The following is a 20,647-nucleotide window of genomic DNA, read 5'->3' as shown; positions in this document are numbered from 1 at the left end:
CCTTAATCAGGTAGAAGAGGTAAAGGAAGGGAAGTTAGGCAACTGGTCCAGATATTCTCCTTAGGCTATACTCAAGGGAGGAAGACAGGTACCTTCAGAAGATGACATTCCCTCTTACCTCCAACTGCTGGTCCAGAAAGGTGAATTCTTGTGCCATAGTCTCATGACAGCACCTTTCAGACAAGCTAAGACATCCAGGCAATAGCTGACCATATAGAAGCACCACAATTGCTCTCTATAAATGTAACATTTACATTTCCAAAAGAAAGTCAGATGAATGTCACCATCTCTGACATTGATGGTAGTGGGGCATGTTACTTATAACCATTCTTTGCTGCTAGTGGAAGACAATGCAATTTAGTGATTCTGTTCAAGATAGAGAAATATGCACTTCAGCAGAATCCAGGAAACTGAAATTTATAATACTTCGGGGATAAGGAGATCAGATCATTTATATTACTCTGCTTAACTTTTAGCAAGCTCTTCAGATAGGTCTGCAATGGAATAGAGTAAAACCAGACAGCATGTTTAGATGGAGTACTCCTTGAATTAAAATGGGACAGTCCATGTCAATGGGTCAGAGACTGACAGGTAAAATTAGTCAAGTGCTGTACTTAATCTGAGAGTTGAGTCCAATGCCTTTAGGAAAGATGAGGACTTTAGAAAATACATACTACCTGTGTAGAGCACCTTAACAAATCTATTGTCATGAGATTTTTTTGTCAAGACCAACATGGATATGTCCTCATAAGGGACTGGCTTTAAGAGGAGATATGGATGGGATTAAGAGGCCCATGGATGGATAGGTATGCTGGCATTGTTTGGCCTCTCTGCCTACCTCTGCCTCTACCTCTACCCTCTCCTCATAGACACTGTGCTGACATCTCCAAAGTAGCTTAGTGCAATTTTGTTTTTCCCAGGGAGAGAAACTCAGTGCTTGTGTAGCTGAAAACCATCCCTCTGAGCCACTAAAATTGGGGTATGAGTTTCAGCAAAAATGCACTTCAGATACAGAGATTTGTGACAATATCAGAGCAGGGGTGGTGTCAGCTGCCTGTCATTCTGTTGCATACTGAAGCCTCCCCAGGTGTATCCCCCCTAGCTAAGGTGTGGGACCCCACTGAATACCAGATCTCTTTGTTGCATATTATCGTGTTAGCTAAGCTGTCACGAAAGTTTCCAGTATATATGTAGAACACAGAGATTAATCCAATTAAACCTCCACTGACTTTTCCACATTCCTTATATTGCAGCCTATATCTTTTCATAAATAGACATTAGAGCATGGGTAAAATTAATCAAATTATGTTCATGGAGTGTCACCCCAACAGAGAGTGTGACACAATGAGAGGAAGAGACTGAGAGAGTGATTAGCTGCTAAACCTCTAACCTTCCATAACTGTTGGTGATCATTAACATTTTGGTGTCAATTTTAATTGTATGGATAGATATATTTTTAAAGGCATTAAAATAAAAGCTTCTCAGTCCCTGTTCTAAAGTTGACAAATAATAGAGGTTTCATGTATTTTCTCACATCTGAAAAGACCCCTAAAAAGACAATGTAAGAGCTATATATTAAAAGATAATATGAAAAATACTTTAGAAAGGAAAAAAAAAAAGGAATTAAAACTAACAAATATGCTCAGATTGAAATTTATGCAGTCACATAATGACACAGACGGTAAATTTTACTAATATATATTTTTCCCTGGTGGAGAACACACAGTTGCAATCCAGCATGACAGATTGTATCCTAGGCTAAAACTGTGTCAGGCACAAAGTAATCATAAGATGTTATCATATAATTTGCAATGGGGCCAGCCTGAATGTTTAAGAATTCTTTGTTGTATTTCAACTGGGTTTTCCTTTTGTAATAAAGGTCTTGTTTATATATATATATTTCCTGTTATCATCCGTTTTCACTAGTTTCAAACAATGCTTCTCCTAATGATTAATAATGATAATAATTATTATCTAACACATAATGATAATAATGATTAATACTACTGGTCCTATCCATTGAATGAATTCAACCTGATCTGCAGCCCTAGGTGAGATCAAGTATAGAGATTTGTCACCACTGAGTATGCAGTTAGATATAAGATGAGATTACTTTCTGCTAGTTTAGTAAATTAGCCTAAATTAATCCCTCAAATTATGCTTGTCCACACCGAGCCTAGGGGCTTTGGGGGGTTTGGAGGGCATCTTGCTGCTGTGCCAGCACTGCTCAGCAATAGACAAAACACTGGTGTGATACCAGTGCTGTTCTAGCTACAAGTGCAAAGCAATGCACTGTATGGGCCACTTCAGGGAAAGTTAACTACATCCCAGTCAGACCTGATACACGTGGGCAGATAGTGATTGGATAAAGGGGACTAGTTTAAAACAAAGAGAAGAGATTTAGGGACTTTATCCTTCCACATGAATCTTCAGAGAGAAACTTTTTAAAAATATCAAACAATTTCTAGCTGTAGTATGTGTAGGTTGTGCAAAGGTTCAGAAAATATAAACTCTGTTCTCATGTCTGCCATTGGCTTGTTGGATTATTTTGGACAAAGCATTTTTCTTCCTCATGTTGGACCTGTGCTTTCATGGATCTGACCTTACTATGGGCTGCTGATGAAATAGTTTGTCTTGTACTTTATGCCCATGAACGCGCATTCTTTTTTCTTTTCTGTAATTGTGGCATATGATAACTGGATCAGAATCAACCTGGAGAAGTGCTGTGGCTGGAACCAAACAAGTTCCTCCATTGATCCTTCACCTTGGCTGCACAAATAGTAGTGCTGGTCCAGAGAAACTCTCAGAAATGTGTGGTTGGTAGCAGGGGCAGACAGCATACACACAGCTAACTGCATAATCAGGAAACTGCTGCCTTGGCTTCCCCAAAAGACATTCCCCAAAAAAGCATGCAGCGCAATTCTGAGCTCATGGTAACCAGAGAAGAAAAGACCACACAATGCAGGACACACTTTAGAGTCTGCAAATTTTGTTGCTTCTCATGAAGTCATGCTGGAGCCCCAACTCAAGGCTTTAGACCCTGCTTACCTCGTAAATTGTAATACCAGGTCTGTGGCATGCCCATGAGGATGTGATAGTGCCAGTTTCACTGCATCTAGTTCTAAAGGAATCTCCACCTTCTGCTCCCCACTCCTTGAAGCTCTGGGGTTAGTAGGAACTGAACCAGATGTGATCTCCCTTCTTCCCAAGCACGTGTGTGGCAATGCCCATTACAGTCTGAGGAACAACAGCACACCCAGAAGGATTATACCATTGCCTACCAACTGCTTTTCCTTGGATATTTTTCCCCAGCAACTGGTATTGCAAAAGTCCCACTTTACACAAATGCAGCCTGTTATTGCTGCACATTCTTGGCACTCATTGTAATGAGATGGAGTCATAATGGGGTAAGCTGTGAACTTGCAGCAATAATAATAATAATAATACAGAAAACTCAGTCTATTTTTAATGTCCCCACACTTACTTCCTTTGTTCAATGGGGCTGTTAGTTTAAAGAAAGGAAATTAAACCACAAGTGCTACAGCAGGCTGAAACAATTTTAAAAGGCCGAACACAGAATGACAACACAATAATAATGACAGTGCAATAATGTACATTTATAAGATGGCTTTCATCCAAAGCTCCCAAAGTGCTTGACAAACTTCATAGGCACAAAACAAAGTGAAGGCCATGTGTTTTCAGGGCTAAGGTACAGGTGGGTTGTAATGGATTTCTAGATATTTTGTAACATTGACTCCTTTATTGCTTAAAGACTGCTGGATGTTGTAAAAGTAAGAAGCTGATTGAACATTGAGACAAAGTTTATGTGATTTTAGGAACTAGAGAGAAAGGCTTTTAGTGATGGACATTTCCTATTTCTTTATAAAGGGCTGAGGGCTTTTGGCAGAAAAAGGCAACCCCAAATTCTTCATCTTGGAGTTGGATCTAGATGATTTCAAGCTAAAATCAACAATAAAACACTTAGCAGTGAAGGTAATTAACTATCAAATTAACTCACTCAGAAATATGGGTGGACTTTCTGTTGCTTGAAGTGTTTAAATCAGAACTGTAAATGGCTTGAAATGGTTCAGTGTAACTTATATAGGCTAGATGTAAGAATAAAATTATAAGGTATGTCTTCAGGAGAGGTTCAGACAAGATGATTGTAAAGGTCCCTTCTGGCCCTAAAAATCTATGAATATATGAATCTATTTATTTATTTATTTCCAATAAGACTGGAGAAGGGGAGCAGTGGAGATACCAAAGATATATTTGTGTAAAGGGGTTAAATTTAAGGTTGTTTTTCCTGCTTTGATGTTTTGACAAGACCGTTTTAATTCTGTACGTATGCTTGATAGCAATGGTAATAATAGTAAAAATAGTAATAGTAATAATAATAATAGTAATAACAATGTTTTGTTTCTCACAGTTTTCTATTCTATTACTTTCCCTTCTCTTTTTATTTATTTATTATTTTCCCTAATAGTTCAATGTTTTTTGAACACCTGGAGCTTTTCATCTATCTATATTTTAATGTTATTTCTGTACGTATATATCAAACCAGGGAAATCAAACCCTCCTTTTCAAATGATGTCTATTTTCGCATCTTAGTGTTCTTTCAGTGGAAGGCAGCTTACCTAAAGAAAGAATTCAGTCTTGATTTCTTTACACTTGCGATGTATGTTTACATTTAATAATACAATTTCAAAAATATGCTAAAATAGATGCATTTTTGGATCTATTCGTATATGAGAGCAGAACTTGAATTAATTATTAAAATTATTATTTGTTCTCTGTTTGTGAGATTCTGTTACAGCCAGACAGAATGCTTTCAAGGCCATCCTGAATCCTTGAAGCAGTGTAACTTTTGATAATGAAATCTGTTTAAGGGAGAGGCAGTCTAGTTAAGACTTACGACTGTGTTAATCTTGTTGTACAAATGCAGATAAATTTGTTGTGTGTGGTAGAGAGGGTCCAAAGGAAATTTATTCTGCATAAGACCACTGGTTGGTGCAGTTAATAAAAATTCCCAGAACATCTTTGTAGCTGCTCAGTTCTTTCTGCCAAGCTCTAGATCCAGAAAACAAGAAACTGTTCTAAGTCCAGAGTGATGTTAACCTATTTTCTCCCTACTCTTCTATGCATACCTGCACTGAAAATAAAATAAAAAGTATAAATAAATAAAAATAAGACACAGTGAACAAGTGTCATTTGTAGATAAAAGCCAAACAAACAAACAAACAAACAAAAAACACTTATTTACTAGGAATAATTTTCAGCCACACCACCTACTCCCACGTCTAGATTAGCTGACTCAAGGTGGGAGGGAACCTACCACTGGACAATCAGAATAGAACCACAGAAACCTGTGCTTAAGGATAAATCTACACTAATAAATATTTAGAGCCATCTCCAGTTTTTCTGGAGCCAAATGGCATAACACTGCTTGTACCTGTGTGACTGAATTTTCTTACCACACCAAAATAAAGACTGGTGTAAGTCCTTCTTTCATCTAAACCTGAACCACAAACAGGTAATGAGTCAGCTGATTTATTTGGATCAAAACTGTAACAGCTGGGCTGAGAGTACCAATGCAGATGATAAGGGATGGAGACCTATGCCTATACACAGCTCGGTTTACTTTTTAAATATATATATATATAGTGTGTAAGTATGTGTGTGTGTATATATATATATAAAAGTATAAGTATATAGCCAACTACTCACCCACAATGGTCTTTGTCTGTGTCAGTACCCAAATCAGTACCGGTGCTTAGTAGCAAACACTGGAATCTGGCAGTGTCTGCTACCAGTCAGGTGATCCCTGGCAAGTTGTTGGTCCAGGCTAGCTAGAGCTTTCGCAGACATTTCCCATGCACAGCTCAGGAGCCAGCATGGACAAGGCACCGTCCCTGCTAGGCAAGCTGGAAATTATTATTTTATTCTGGAGGTAAGTTTGTTTTTTTTTTTTTTTTTTTTTGTTGTTTTTTTTGAAAAAAAGGGGGGGGGGAGCAGACTATTCCAGCTGGCCTCAGGGTTAGGGAAAGGATCCTAACAGTGCTTAGCTTGCTAGTACAGATGTAGCTAAAGTGTCTGGGAGGACATTTTTCTTGGTTCCATTTCTGCAAGGTTGCTTGGCAGTACACATACAAGTTACATACAGGTTTTCCTCTGCTGTAGTTAAGCAGTGCTGGGCTAAACCACCAAGTTGATCCAAGGATAAAGAAAGAGCTATGCCTTCAATATGAAGGCATAAGACACAGTCATTTAGCAGCAAAACCTTGTTCATATTTTTGCCTACTATAGCTGTGTGTGAATATGGGTAGTGTGAATAATGGGTAGAACCCATTAGCTCTAATCCTCCTCCCTTTATGCCCCAATATTTTCTTTCTACACAGACTCATTTTGAGGATTTGGCCACATTTTTTTTTTATGCCTATGGCCACCAGAATGAGAGAGCATAGGGAAAGAGTTAAGGTGAGAGAAATTAATTTAATAAATTTAATAAATTAATGCTGTTTTCTTTTGAGTTTGATATATAGTATTCATTTTTAAATGATAATAATTAAAGATTCTACTTATCATTTTGTCTCGCAGAAGGCTTGCAAGGAGTTGTTCCATAGCCTGAGGCTAAAGCTAGCCCAGATATTAGCTGAACCAAACAGTGCTGGCATCACAAACCAGTCTGCACCCCTGCAATTTTTAAAAGAAAGTTAGATTAATGCCAAAGGATGAAAGTTAGGAAAGCATCTGAAAACAGAGATTTCAGAGGGAGAAAGAGCCAAATACCTATATTTAGCCATCTACCACAGGACCTAAAATGGGATTATGTTCTGGGCTCTGAGGAAAGAATTCTGTGGTTTATTCAACTTTCCTACTGTACGTCATTGCATGACCTTGACTCCACAGGTAAAGGGAAGAAGAAAGTCTTGTATTCAGAGCACTACTTCATAGATCTCTGTTTGCTATTGCATCTGGCTTTCATCTTTAGTTCTACAGGGAAATAGGTCCTGGCTGCCTGAATAATCATTGTATTTAATTCTTGTTTTGGGCACAGGCTCCACAGCAATTACAAAAGTTCATTTCAGGCACCATAGAAAGCTGCTTTGTGCAGCCAAGGTAGCAAGGCAACTCGAAGAGCCAGCGAGGAGGCCTATTGCTGAGGGAAACCATCACCGAGCAGCCTGACAGGAGCAGAGGGATGTCATTGATGTGCAATGTTGCAGACCCTCCAGCTCAAAGAGACAGCGCGGCACTGTAATATGTCAAGTGCATCGCTGAGTTTCAGCTCAGTGGAGAGGGCAACGCATACACCTGGGAACCAGAAAACATCTGCTGGAGGAAGTCACTTGAAAAATAGCCTTGCAATGGCTTGGGAGAAACATCTGTGCAGCAAATGACATACCAGCAGTAATGGAAGGATGGAGAGACAGAAGTTGAAGAAAATACCTTGTGTTGGTGATACACTGAGCTGGTGACAGGACAAGGGGAATTTAGGTCAGCACAAACTTATTTCACTATAAAACTTTTATGCATGAGAGCTGATGCAGCAGCTGTCTAATGGAAGGGACTGTGCAGCCTCTTTATCGTTGGCACATGTGAATAGAGGGATCCAAACTTTCCATCTTTCTCCCATTCTCCACTCTGAAACTATTTCTGTGTTTTATTGTTTACTCTCTATGAGAGTTTTTCCACAAACTCTTCCTACTCCATAAATACAGAATAACAATGCGAGGAGGGTGTGAGTATGTTAAACCCGATGAATCTTGAATTCTTTCAAGGGATGTGAAACCTAAGGCACGGAATGATATATTTTGCCCAGAACAAAGCTAGTTGATATTCAGGATAGGAAAAAAAGACTCTTAAACCCCTCTCCCAAACTCCTCATGTCTTGACATTGACTTTTATTTTATCCATTATTTTGGGAAATTCTGTTATGGAGGCAGAGCAAAGATTCTAATGAACCATCTTCTTACAAGATGCATTCACTCTGTGAAGAACTGGGTGAAATTCCCCAGGCTACATATTTCAAGAATCAGACTAGATGGTTACTTTTGTCTCCATGTGTTGGGAGTTTTGAAGAACAGGAAACTATTTTAATTCTCTGCATTGTTAGAAGTCAAAATCATGAGAGGGATTGTGTGAATAATTTAACAATGTGAGGGTCAATACTCGGAAATGTACCCAGGACATGTTCAGTTCAGTTTAAATGTAGTCAGACTAAAGAGTTATGCTCGCATTCACCTGCAGTTGAAGTTGTGGACAGCAGCTAGTGCATTTCTGGTCAGCTTCCAAATCCAGCTGGGAAAGGCTCACAGTATGCATGCCCCAGTGCAAAGAGGTGAAGCAGTAGATCAGTAGGTCAACATCTCAAATTTGCAAGATAATTTTTTGTTTACATGCTTTTGCTGTTGCAGACACATCGGGCAAAGAGACTAGGGGAGAGACACCAAGTGCTCAGATTACTTCAGCCACTCAGAAAAATGCAACAACACTTCCCTGAAATGTGAATGACAGTTTGCTGGCTATGGTACATACCAGTCCTTACTGTTTAAAAAGCATGCATGGTGAACAGAGCTGTTACATAAATAGTTTGCCCAGATTTGCACAGAAGCTTAATAGAAAGAAATGGGGACAAGATTGACAAATTGTTAATGATTCTTTTGAAACCACTCTACCTTGCATCTATGAGATTAAAGGCATTAACTCTACAAGGGTGTTGTGATATGCCTTTTGAGATGTGACCTGACACTGCAGCAAGACTTGGACAGGTTCTGATAGGCCTGGAGAAGGAAACCTATGGAAAGATTTGGAGTCAAAAGGATTAATTGGTACAGATTTAAAGATAGTGAAAAGATATCACACTGAGTAAGGAGAATAGGTCTGAATTATGTCAAGTGTTAGAAATGTGAAGGAGAAACCAAATGTAATTTAGGCAATATAGGTAGGTAATAGTAGGATTTGGAAATGCTAGAGACTTGGAGGTATAACTGAACAAATATTCTGTACTCACTGTGTATATTACCCAGGCATCTGCTCTTAGACAGATTTGGAGAAAGAATCTTGGATTAGACAAATCTCTAATTATGTGTTGGTATGTATTTTTATTGAAAATGGCGGACTAACTGCCCCATTCATCTGAACTCTTTCATGCCAGAACTTATACAAACATTGATAACTGACTTTTGATCATCTTCTAGTGGGCAATCAGAAGATGAAGAAAGTGAGATACTGGGAACTGGAGACAGAGAAAAGTTAATTTTGAAAACATAATGTTTCTACAAGTGAACAGATGCAATACTCTTAAGGAGAGATCTTTAACCTTCAGAAGAAGGACCTGAATTCAATGGAGAGGAAAAACAGGACAGAAGGAACAAAACAGAATTAACAGGCTTCAGAAGACTTCTGTCACTCATCACAGTGATGAGAAAAGGAGACTAAAGTCAAGAAGTCAAAAGCCCTAGGCACATTTTTACTAATTTTCTGTCTGATTTCTTCCTTCTTGACCAACTCATTATGGATGAACTGATCTTAACAGTTCACCAGGTTATCAGCACCAAAGAAATGCTGTGCAAAATGCAGCCATTTGATTTACGTCACACACCTGGGGACTTACTATTTGAAAAATAATAAAATGACACTGTCATAATGAACCCTTTTCAGTTCACTGTTCCCATAGCAGGTATTTCATGACAGTATGTGAATGATTAATGCCACTTGACAGAGTAGGTGAGTTAGGAGGCAGCATTTGCTCTGTGGTATTGAAAGAATGCATTTGGAATTGGTGCACTGCTCATCTTTGTGGATGTCACTAAGAGCATAGTTTCAATGATGGCTCTGCTCTTCTATTGTAACTTTACTACCTTCTTATTTTTGTAATTCTCCTTTTCACTTTATTTCCTTCTTTTTCTTCATGACCTAACTTAGGAGTCTACAGACCTTCCTGGAAGAAGATTATTCACTGGGATCTCTGTGTATGTTCTAATTTTTGTGAGACTGGAAAATCAGGGCTAACACCCATGTAGCCATTTCTGAAGATATGCCCAACTTCATCATATAATGCACACTCCAGCTCCAAGTCATTGAGACTTAATTTTCCTAGGAATATCTTCAAGAGTTTACCTGTACCATTGTGTAGGCCCACCACCTGACTGTCTTTACCATATTCATGCCTATTGACTCTCAGACTCTCTTAAGCAAGACCATTTTTTTTTCTCCCAGCAGCAAACCCATAGCTAACAAGGCAAGCACTGTATACTCATAGGACTATGAAATTAACAATGATATGAAATAGCTAAACAGAGTTGAAACACATTTCTCTCACTAATTTTTGCACACTTTGTACAAATTTCATGAGTGTTGAAAGGATGTTTCAAAGTCCCATGCCAAATCATCTGCAGTGTGAGCATGGCTGGCCCACACTGGATGGTCACAGTCTTGACTCCTGTGGAGTGCCTGAGAGGGGACGGTCTCCCTAGTACAGCTGTGAGGATAATATAAATATACCACAATATGACCTTGGCCTTGGTCTGATCTTATTGGTAAAGAAAGTGGACATTCTTCCACTGCAGTGGATTTCACATGGTTTGCACAGGGAAAAAGGTTTGGGCTTTGTGCAATGAATAGAAGATTTTTACCACATGCCAGCACATTGCTGACGAGGTCTCATCAAAAATGCACCATGACCATGTCTCCCGCTTGATTTCTCTGTAAAGTATGTAGCAACCTGTGTCTACGCCACAGGAAAAGCTGTTTGAACAGATCATCCTGGGGACTTGACACCAAATGCGATACCACACTCGAGAGTCTGTGTAGTACTTTCTGTTTGTGACTCTGTTTATCATACTACAAGTCTTGATTATTCTAATGACACTGGGCCTCTTCAGAAACACATTGTTTATACCCCCAAGGAGTTTGCTGCGCACACAAATATTCTCAATCTACTGTATAAACAAATGTGTTATTCAGCAGACAGCTGCAGTTCTGCTGCTGATAACTGGCAGAGGGGCTGACAGCAACACAGCAAATATTACCACCACCTCCAAGTAGTCTGCAGGCTTGTACACAGACTGGATTTGTTCTCTGCCATTTCAGCAGGCTCTGCAGCTTGCATTCCTCTCTGGTTTTGGTAGATTTTTGTTTTAACTGAAAACCTTAACTCGAGATGCTGAACCTAAAAATTCATTTTGTCCTCTTTGGGAAAATGTCTGACCCTGGTTTTCAGAAAAAGTCAGTTTTCAGACAGCTTTGGTAATACATTGAACACATTTGCTTCTCTATTAAAAACACACAAGTTGCAGGAAGGTATGACTTGACAAACGGTGGAGGTGTTTTTTTACTGAAATAGAGGCATTTTTGGCATTCCCTCCTTCAGTCACCCATGTTGCTTCACACAAGTGCATTGCTTGTATAATGGTTTCAGAAAGAAACCTTCTAAGGTGTTCAAAATGTTTGAAGCCTGAATTTTACTTAGAGGAAATGTCTCTATGTATTTGTAAGGGAAAAGAGGCGAATGAAAGAGAGAAAAAGGAAAAGAACAGAAGCGAGATTCTCCAGTTAGTTGCACTAAGTTACATGAGGATGACTGAAATGACTCAAAATAAAATCATTGAGTTTGACAAGCTAAATAAAGCATAGTTTAAATCATATTCTGGTACACAGAACTAGGAACCAGCAGAGATCATCAAAGGCACCTCAGTGTTGAAATTGATGGGACTTAGCAATTGCATACTGGCTTCTGGTTTCTGACCCTGAACATCTGTCTCTCTCTTTCAATTGTCTTGAGAATACTGCAGTTAATTTTCCTTTTGCATTTCTTTTGAGCCTGATGGCTGAGAATTATCCATATTAGTATCAAAATCAATCAAAATTACAAGAAAGTAGAAAACCCCATTGTGTTGTTCCAGCCATAAAATGAGAGATACAGAGTCACTGTTAAAAAATAAAACCATTGAGAACTACAGAGTACCTTAGTTCCTTCAAGAAAATCCAGTCTTGTTTAGGACTATACCCAGAAACACAAATTACCATCATTCTGTCTTAGTTACTAGGTTGATACTCCACAATTGGCTATGCTAATCTGTAGAGATCAGTGTTTTGGGGTTTTACCTTTGATCGTTATATTTTGTGTTTCTGAATTTTTCCTCTTATATCACCTTTCCTATATGTGGATCAGTCCCTCTTTAAGTGGAAAGGTGCCACACACACACAAAAAAAAAAAAAAAAAAAAAAAAGGATGAGCAAAAGGGACAGTAAGTAAATATGTGATTACAATATTCCATATTGTTGGTCCTTTGCTGCCTTTTTTTTTGTTGTTGTTGGTTCACACACAGAAAACAGCACTTACAAGGAAGGCTCTGTACATGTGAAAGAAATATAAAGAAATTAAACAATTTATTCAATGGGTCCCAATCCTCTTCTCATTGCAGATTTGCTTCATGTCACGAGAGCCATAAAGGCCATCCTGATTGCTCACTTAATATTTTTATGGTCTCATTAATTTATTTTCTTATGTGTGCATCCTAAGCTTTATAACCATATTTCATACCTCTCTGGAGTTGTGGTTTGGGGTTATGGGGAGCTTTATAACCATATTTCATACCTCTCTGGAGTTGTGGTTTGGGGTTATGGGGAGAGCAGACTGTCCCACTGTGGCAAGATAGAGCCATTGGTCCTTGTCTTGAATGCTGTCAGCTATCATTCAAGGCTTCTCAGGTAAGATCAAGGAGCCACTAGGATCAGACCAAAGATGGGCTTTTTCTGTTACAGAAAGGAGGAACAGTGGAAAATGCAGAGCTGGGACAGAAAGCTGGGAAAAATTTCCTGGAGGCAAATCTGTCCTGAGGGAGGGTGATCAGGGGCAGCAGCTGATACTCAACTAGGAGTTTCTTCCCAGCAGAGACAGCTGCTTTGCCTTGCCAGGTATCTGCCATACACAAAATAGTCAGGCTGATGAGCATTTTACAGGCCCAAGCAGTCTGCTCTCCTGGGCACCTGTCTGCCTTTGACCAGGTCTGATGCTCATCATGGGAAAAAGAACACCCAGGGAAGAGCTACCACATTTTATTATGATTCCTTGGTTTCTGGTAATGCCAATACACCGGCATTACCAGAATGTAAGCTGAAATGTAGCTGAAAGCTACCAGAATGTAGCTGAAAGTGACTGAGCCCTGTTTATGGTTTAGTCTCTGAGGGACTGAGTAGAGTCCTTTGTGCTTTCTTTTAGGAAAATATTTCAATTAAAAGAATAATATTAATAATAGTAAAATTAAATAATAATAATAATAATAATAATAATAAATATATAAAAATAAAACACTTTCCTTCATGGATTTATAGTTTATGTTTATAGTTTTACTCCATCTTTGTTTTGTACCTTGACTAGTTAAGCCACTGTCTTCCAATTACAACCTCATAAATTTGAAGGACAGAAGGACATTATTTTAATGTAGTCTGACTTGTTCCATACTGCAAGACACAAAGATTTAGCCACTGATTCCTCTATCATGCCTGTAACTTCTGGTTGAACTAGGGAGTCTCTTTAGGAAAGACATCTAATCTTGATTTAAAGACTTCTTTAAAGACTACTTAACAACTCATCAAGCTTGTCTGGGGTTTCTTCTTCGGTTTATAGAAGTAATGAACCGAGTCCCCCATCCTCCCCTCCTGGAGATACTTCTTAATGGAAAGTAAAAATGCCACAATTACGACACACCATGTGTGGGACATAAAACCTCACTCTCACTCTAGTATCTGTATCGTATTTAATAAAGTACCAACAGAGCAGCAATAATGTACACTGGGAATCAGGCATCATAAATAAAAGGAGGAAAATGTAATAATGGGAAGTTGGAGAAAGATATGAAAGCAGCTGTAAGAACAGAAACAGACAAGGAAAAAAAAAATGAAAAAACCTCACAGCTAGGCATGGAAATAGCACATTTTAAATTTTGTACACTTTTGAATGATTCTCTCTGAATAGAAGAAGAGATATACAGACGTGCATGTACATACACACACACATGTGCACACACACGACTTGCCAGATCTTACCAGATGATGTAGTTGAGGCTGGCTGAACTTAATTAACGTGGATGAGTGGTTTTAGATTTTAACCTTCCTTGTTTATTTGCTTTCACTGTGTAATGGTAAAGACTTTCAGACATGGAGGGAAGAGAAGGAAGAAAAGGAGGAGTGAAAGGACTCTTGAAAAAAACAATAAGCAGTTCCATGTTTGTCCAGTTGATTTCTTTTAAGGATGCAGGACAGTTCATCACCTGCTGTATAACAGCCTGACTCTGATACTGATCTACACCAGCTGAGATTCTGGCCCTTGGAAGTGTTTTCTCTCTGGATTTCAAAGATAGTTAATAACTTCTTTTTGCTACAATCATGTCTGTATTGCTAAAACATTTACTTCAGGAGCCTGTTGTCTAGCACTAAATCCACCTGACGTGGTTTGACCGCTATCTGGGAAAACATGATATACATACACAAAGACATCATGGGTCCTTCATACGTGAGTTTAAGTATATTAGGACCTTCAGCTCCCCTAAGAACTTTTTCACAGTCTTTGACAAGTTACAAAAGCTATTCAGGGACAAATACAGATTTTGACATGGTCTCCAACATCATTTAAGAGGTTCACTCTCAGCCCTGCCATTCCTTTCTTGTTCCAGTCCTTAGATTTCATGTGATCTACACAGCAGGGGATTGCAATAGGGAGATCTTTACAAGATAGCCAAGGAACTCTTCTCAGTTAGCTAAAGGTTTATGTCTGAGGGCTTCTGTGGATAAAATAATCTACATTTGAGAAAGAGAAAGATTATTGGGGATTATTTGAGAGGGATATATGGGCAGAGCTTAATATTGACAAAAATAGCTGAGGTCGAAGCTGCAGTCAAGATTGGAGGCAGATTTGGGCTCCCACTTGCCTGCTGAGGGAGCCTCACTGTGCCCCTGCTGCCTGCCCGAAACAGAGCTGGTCTGGCCTGGACCACAACAAGTCTGGTAACAACTACCAAAGAAAATTAAAGCACAAACAGGAAGCAACAAGGGGACACAAATGTTTGCCTGTCTTTAATCTCAGACCTTTGTTCTGGCCATTTGCTCCTGCCCAAGAATCTCAGCTTCCTGTTCCCGAGGAAGGTGGATTAATCCCTTGCACATAAACACCCTGCCAACTTGCCATGGGGAAAGCTTATTCCTGACCTCAGTGCTGACAGTCAGTGAAGATGAGCAGGAAACACCATGGGTAAGGATTTAACCTGACAGTGAAAAGACTGACAGCCACACTTAAAAATGCAGTTCAGCTCTGCAACGTGACAATGTGAAAATGGCACTTACTCAGCAGATCCTCTCCCTGCATCTGATCTGCTGCCTTAGCACTCAAAAATAATAAGAAAATGCAGGAGGAATATTTATCTGTGTCAGTACTGTTCAAACTCCATTCTTCTCTAACTTTCAGGTTCAAGTGAGCTGTACATTGAAGTTCTTCCTTGCAGTGAAGTCTTTCAGAGCTCAGATTAATGCAAATATTCCCATCCTGACTTCTTAGATGTTGCTGGCAAGGTTGCTGTGGAGAATACAGTATGAAATCCTGCGTAAAGTATAGGTGGTTTCCACTTGTGGATGGGAGGGAGAGAGGAATGATGGCACCGCAGGGTTTAGTGCCTAAATTTTTATGAAGCCAAATGAGTAGAGGAAAGTGTCTCTGAAGACCTTGAAAACTTTCAAGGCTTCTCAAACTAACCATGTCTTTACTAATTAGATAGGGAGCCAGTAGAATTGACAAGGTGCTTATGTCTGCTCAAGATCTTGTCTCTTTCATGAAAGTTGTCTAATAAAAAAAAAAAAAAGAAAAAAAAAGTTATTTAAAACAAATAAACAAACAAATACATAAAAGTTTGTGATGGTGGTGTCCATTTTTAGCTTGAAGACCTAACACTTAGAAGTCTCGCTTCAGTGAACAACCAAGATATTGGGCCCTTCTCAATCTGCAGTTGCTTGAGCTTCTAGATCTCCCACATGAATCCCACCTGCTGTCTGGAATGTAGATGTGTTTTACCTTAGATTGATTCTTGGATAAGAAGCAGAAACAGGCTCTGGGCTGCGGATGAAAACACCAGGTGTCCCTTTCTCCTGCCAGATGTTCTAGACAAGGCATGGGGCAGGTTCCCTCTTGCCTGGTGTCTATCTGGTCCCATGATCTTACATTCCTGATTGTACACTCTCACAGAGTGCCCTATAGCATGGTGGTTACAACGTCCTCTTGTGATGCACATAATGCTGGTTTCCAACCATTCAGACTAAGGTGAGCCTGATGCCCAGGTCTATTCCTCCTTTAACACATGTTTTAAAATATTACGTCGCAGTGGCAAATGTGGGTGGCCCCATCATTATGAAGAAAGGACCATGTTTTGAAGTACAAGGTAGTAGGTTTGGGTCATGATGAGGTGTGAGAGATCTAGTTGATTATTTTTTTTTTAATATTTTTTTTATTATTTTTTTTTCAACAGAATAAGCACTCTGACCTCATGTGCTCAGGTGAATGCTGACAGTAGTGTTAATGGTTCTAAAAGTCTGTGACCTGGATTTCTGCCAGCTGCCTGTTAGGTTTAAGTCCTAGCTTCAGAAAGTCCTGGGTCCATACATTCTTACCTTTTGCTGTCTTTAAAATGAAAATGTTAGCCTTGGAAAACTGGATAAACAGCATGAGTGAAGTTTCTTTCATAAAGGAGTATCTCTAAAAATCTGTACTGTTCTATACAGATGTTCTTATTACACCCGAAATATGTTCTTGACAAAAAAAAAAAAAAAAAAAAAAAAAGGAAATTCCCCTTCCCAAAGACAAAAATGACAAAAGACACATTTTTTTTTATTTAATTGGTTTGCAGTCCAGTAGATATCCAGTGAGGGATATTTGACTCTCACAGGGTCTCTAGCTATATTAACTCTTTCATGGGCTCAGGAAGAGAATTGCAATAAAATTCAATAAATTGTTATTGATTCAACCACCACTTTTTCCTGATCAGAATTTCAGCAGTCCAACGTCATATGAACCAAACACGTGAGGTACCCCAACAAGGGCCACTCTTTTCCCAAAATACAGCTTGATTTTAGCTCACGAGGTGCTTTCAGGGTAATATTAGCCAGCTGTCACTGGAGAATCAGTTGATATTAATGGCAACTGGCATGTCTATTCAGTGAGCTGAGCTCATCCTTGCAAAATCAGATGGACTTTATTTCAAACATAAAAAGGAAATCAGAAGAAGCCAAGTGAAAAGGCAAAACTGCTGCTGACTTGAACAATCCAGGAATTCATCTCCTGAATGCAGTCCACAATGAATTCAAGGAAGCCACAGAACAAGACTGGGTCTGCCAAAGGTTTTCTCATTGCTAGTATCTAGTAATTTATTGAACTTCAGTCCTTGCCTCCTTAAGCTCCAAGTCTGAGCATTCAAGTCTATGGCTTCAACAATAACTAAAACCCTGGCTGGCAATAACATTTGGTCTGTGGCTTGCCAGTCAAAATGCATTCTGCATCCTGCCAGACTAGTTTTTACCATGTGCTTTAGGGTAGCAAGCATTAGGCCTGCAATTCACCCAAGGATATGCATAACTTAAAGTCTACAAATAGATCTGTAGACTTCAGTAGGAGTACAAATGTGTTTACACACCTTAGTAATTCACTCATTAATACACAAAACCCATATTATATTTCTGTCAAAAAGAAATTTAAAGTTCACTTTCCAAATGCCAAAGGCCCATGCATTTACCAAGAACAACATTTAGCTTTCCCAGGCTCAATTCCTTGGGGCCAGAGAACTTGTATAAAGGAGGAAAATCACCCCAATTGGGTTTTTCCTGTACCACAAGGATGAAAGCAAAAATTCATTAGATAAAAATAATGTCTACATATATTTTTAAATATTGGAAGTGTAATTTAAATGAGAAAGCCAAGTTGAATGTAAAGCAATTACTGACACTTAATATTAGTCAGACTAATAAAGCAGCAATTAAACCTCATTATACAGCCATAAAATTGATGTGTAATAGATTGATTGCACCCAATGCTCATGCCAATGTTTGATGGCATATTATAGGCAAGGTGAACTTGTTCATTTAATTGTCATATCAAAATAATTTCCTGCAATAGATTTAACGTTATTGAATTTCTTTGCTTCAGATGACACCGGTGACAATACAAATAAATAAACAGAATGAAAGAAGAGGGAAAAAAGCTTACAGACCAGCATTCTCTATGGCAAATACTCACTATTCCATAGTATAATATTCCTTCTCCCAGGAGATCTATAGTTATTTGAAAATCTTCTTGCCAGCAGCATAATTTGGATCTTGCACAGCAGTGCTGCTTCATTGTTCACTCCTTGAATTGAATGTGAGGAGCTGAAGGAAGCCTAGATGCAAATGTTTCACTGCATGTTTACAGCTGACACAGAATTCAGCACCTTGGAGTATATTAAGTTCAATGATTAAAAGAAATTGCTGTTGGAAACCTAAAGGATAAGCAGCAAGGGGAACATTAATAAAAATCTTTTAAACTCTTCCAATATCATATGTGAACCTTTTTATTTTGCCAATAGATTAAGAACTAATCCTCATATTTAATAATTGTCCAAGGGTCCAGTGTACCAGCTTCACTCACTTTTTTTATTATAAATTATTATTGGTTCATGTACATATAAATAAAAGGTTCAATTTCTTGATGGCTATAAAGCAGAATATTTTCTGAAGACAAAAATGTATGCTTCAGTTCTTACAGCTTTTCATATCACTCACCTCAGTAAAGTCATATAATGCCTCTTTATCCTTAGCTACCCAGTTTTCTCTTTCAAAGTAGCATTACTAAATCTGAGCCATCATGCAGCAATGCAGCTAAATGAATGATCATATTCTCTGCTCCTGAAACATCCATGTTGGTCAAGAGAGCTTTACCTTTCTATATGGACCAATATTTCTATATTGGCCTTTCTATATGGACCAATATTTCTATATTGGCAACCAAAGGACTTTATCACCCCCATGTAAGAGGAACCCTCTGGAAAAAGACTGTCTGTAAGGCAAAATTACTTTGAGTTACCCCCAGGAACGGGTGACTAAGTAGGATTTTAAATTCTGATCTCTTCTAGAGCTAATCAGAAAAGAATATTCAGTTTTGGTAAGGGAGAAAATAAACCTATTTAAAAAAGCTAAGAGAACTAAGGTCAAGAGGAAAAAATGCTTTTGAGGTCAGGATTCTAAGGGATTTTAGACAATTTTACTTATTGAAGTCCAGGCATGGAAGCAAAGGAGATGAGGGCTATTGCCCATCCCTCATACATGTATTAGTGTATGGTTTAGCTAGTAACTTCCTTTGTAACCCTCAAAAATTCACAGCCCAAAATCATAGAATCAGGAAATATATCATTTTTATCAGACTTTGAGCTTCCAACTAATTCTGTGGGATATTCATCCCTTGCAGAGTCCTGTTGTTCTTGAGAACCTTTCCCTTTTCCTGGCCTGTGATGTGCTTTGGTTCATGCTGATCAGCTGCAGTTTGAACTTATTTCTGTGTTCCAGCAGAGCAGTGACCTTAGGTCAGATTCATTACTCCTTCATACTACAGAGTTGAAGCTCCTTATTTTGAAATTCCTGGAGCTTGTCTCACGTAGCCCTCTGCTCACATACATGATTTCATGTCACAAGAACATCACTGGTGTAAAGACATAGTAAGGAAATGAAATACTACTTAAACTTATAAGACTTTATCTGGTTTCACTCAATCATTTCCATTGTACGACATGTAAAATAATTTTATACAATGAAAAAAATCTCGAGTATACATATTTACACTCTAGTTTTTCAATACAGAAATATTTAAATAATGTCAATTATTGCTTGATATAGCCTTGACAAAACCTGGTATCTAAAACTGTTGGAAGTATGCTGTTGGAGAAGGGCACATACCTCTATCTAGGCAGCACACATTCTACTGCTCTAAGAAGAGATTTTAAAAAGTAGGACCCAGAATTTCAGTACATATTTGGGTTACCTAGTCTATGAATTTCTTTTAGAAACGCTGTACACCTCATTTAAATGGAACTGTTGACAAATTGCCTCTTTCAGAAATCAGTCCTCACTTATTGTCTATATATTAACATAAGAGTTTGATTTTTTGCACCTAGACTTGTAAATCTTAATCCACATTTTGTGAAATGCCCTTTAGATTAAAGCTTGAGAAATTAAATTTCTTTCTAATATATCGGTTTTCCTGTACAGTATTTTTATACACCACCCTCAATGTTAAAAGTAAAACGTAAAATATTGATAAAGGCATTTTCTAAATACTATCAAAATTATCCAGGATTTTAATCCCCCTTCTGAGTAGCTCGCTTCAAAAGATGTTGCTGTGTTTTCAAAATCAATAAGGTCACCCCAGCTAGTAGGTGTTTTGGATCCTGAATGACTTTTCTCTTTTTGTATTCAGCACCTTGTTCACACTTCTGCTTGTTCTTTCTTTATCAGTCTCCCCAGTGCAAGTCAGTGCCGTTTGTATGGGAAATCTGTCATTGGGTTTATTTAGTCTAAAATGGACTAATAAATGTGCAGCTACAAGACAACAGTCTTTGAAGACATGAAAAGATTG

The 20,647-nt window shown here is 38.5% G+C and overlaps 1 long non-coding RNA gene across 1 annotated transcript; it reads left to right on the top strand.

Annotated features, from left to right (window-relative positions):
• The first annotated feature begins 5,622 nt into the window (after positions 1-5,622).
• On the top strand, positions 5,623-9,977 carry LOC137854887 (uncharacterized). The gene is made up of 2 exons (XR_011095436.1): positions 5,623-5,950; positions 7,058-9,977. It is a non-coding gene; the product is annotated as an uncharacterized lncRNA (long non-coding RNA).
• The last annotated feature ends 10,670 nt before the right edge of the window (positions 9,978-20,647 follow it).

This window comes from Anas acuta, chromosome 3 (genome assembly GCF_963932015.1).
Source record: "Anas acuta chromosome 3, bAnaAcu1.1, whole genome shotgun sequence".
In the NCBI taxonomy this organism is placed as follows: domain Eukaryota; kingdom Metazoa; phylum Chordata; class Aves; order Anseriformes; family Anatidae; genus Anas; species Anas acuta.
Note: the sequence above shows the minus strand (reverse complement) of the source record. Positions and strands in the feature narration are given on the sequence as shown.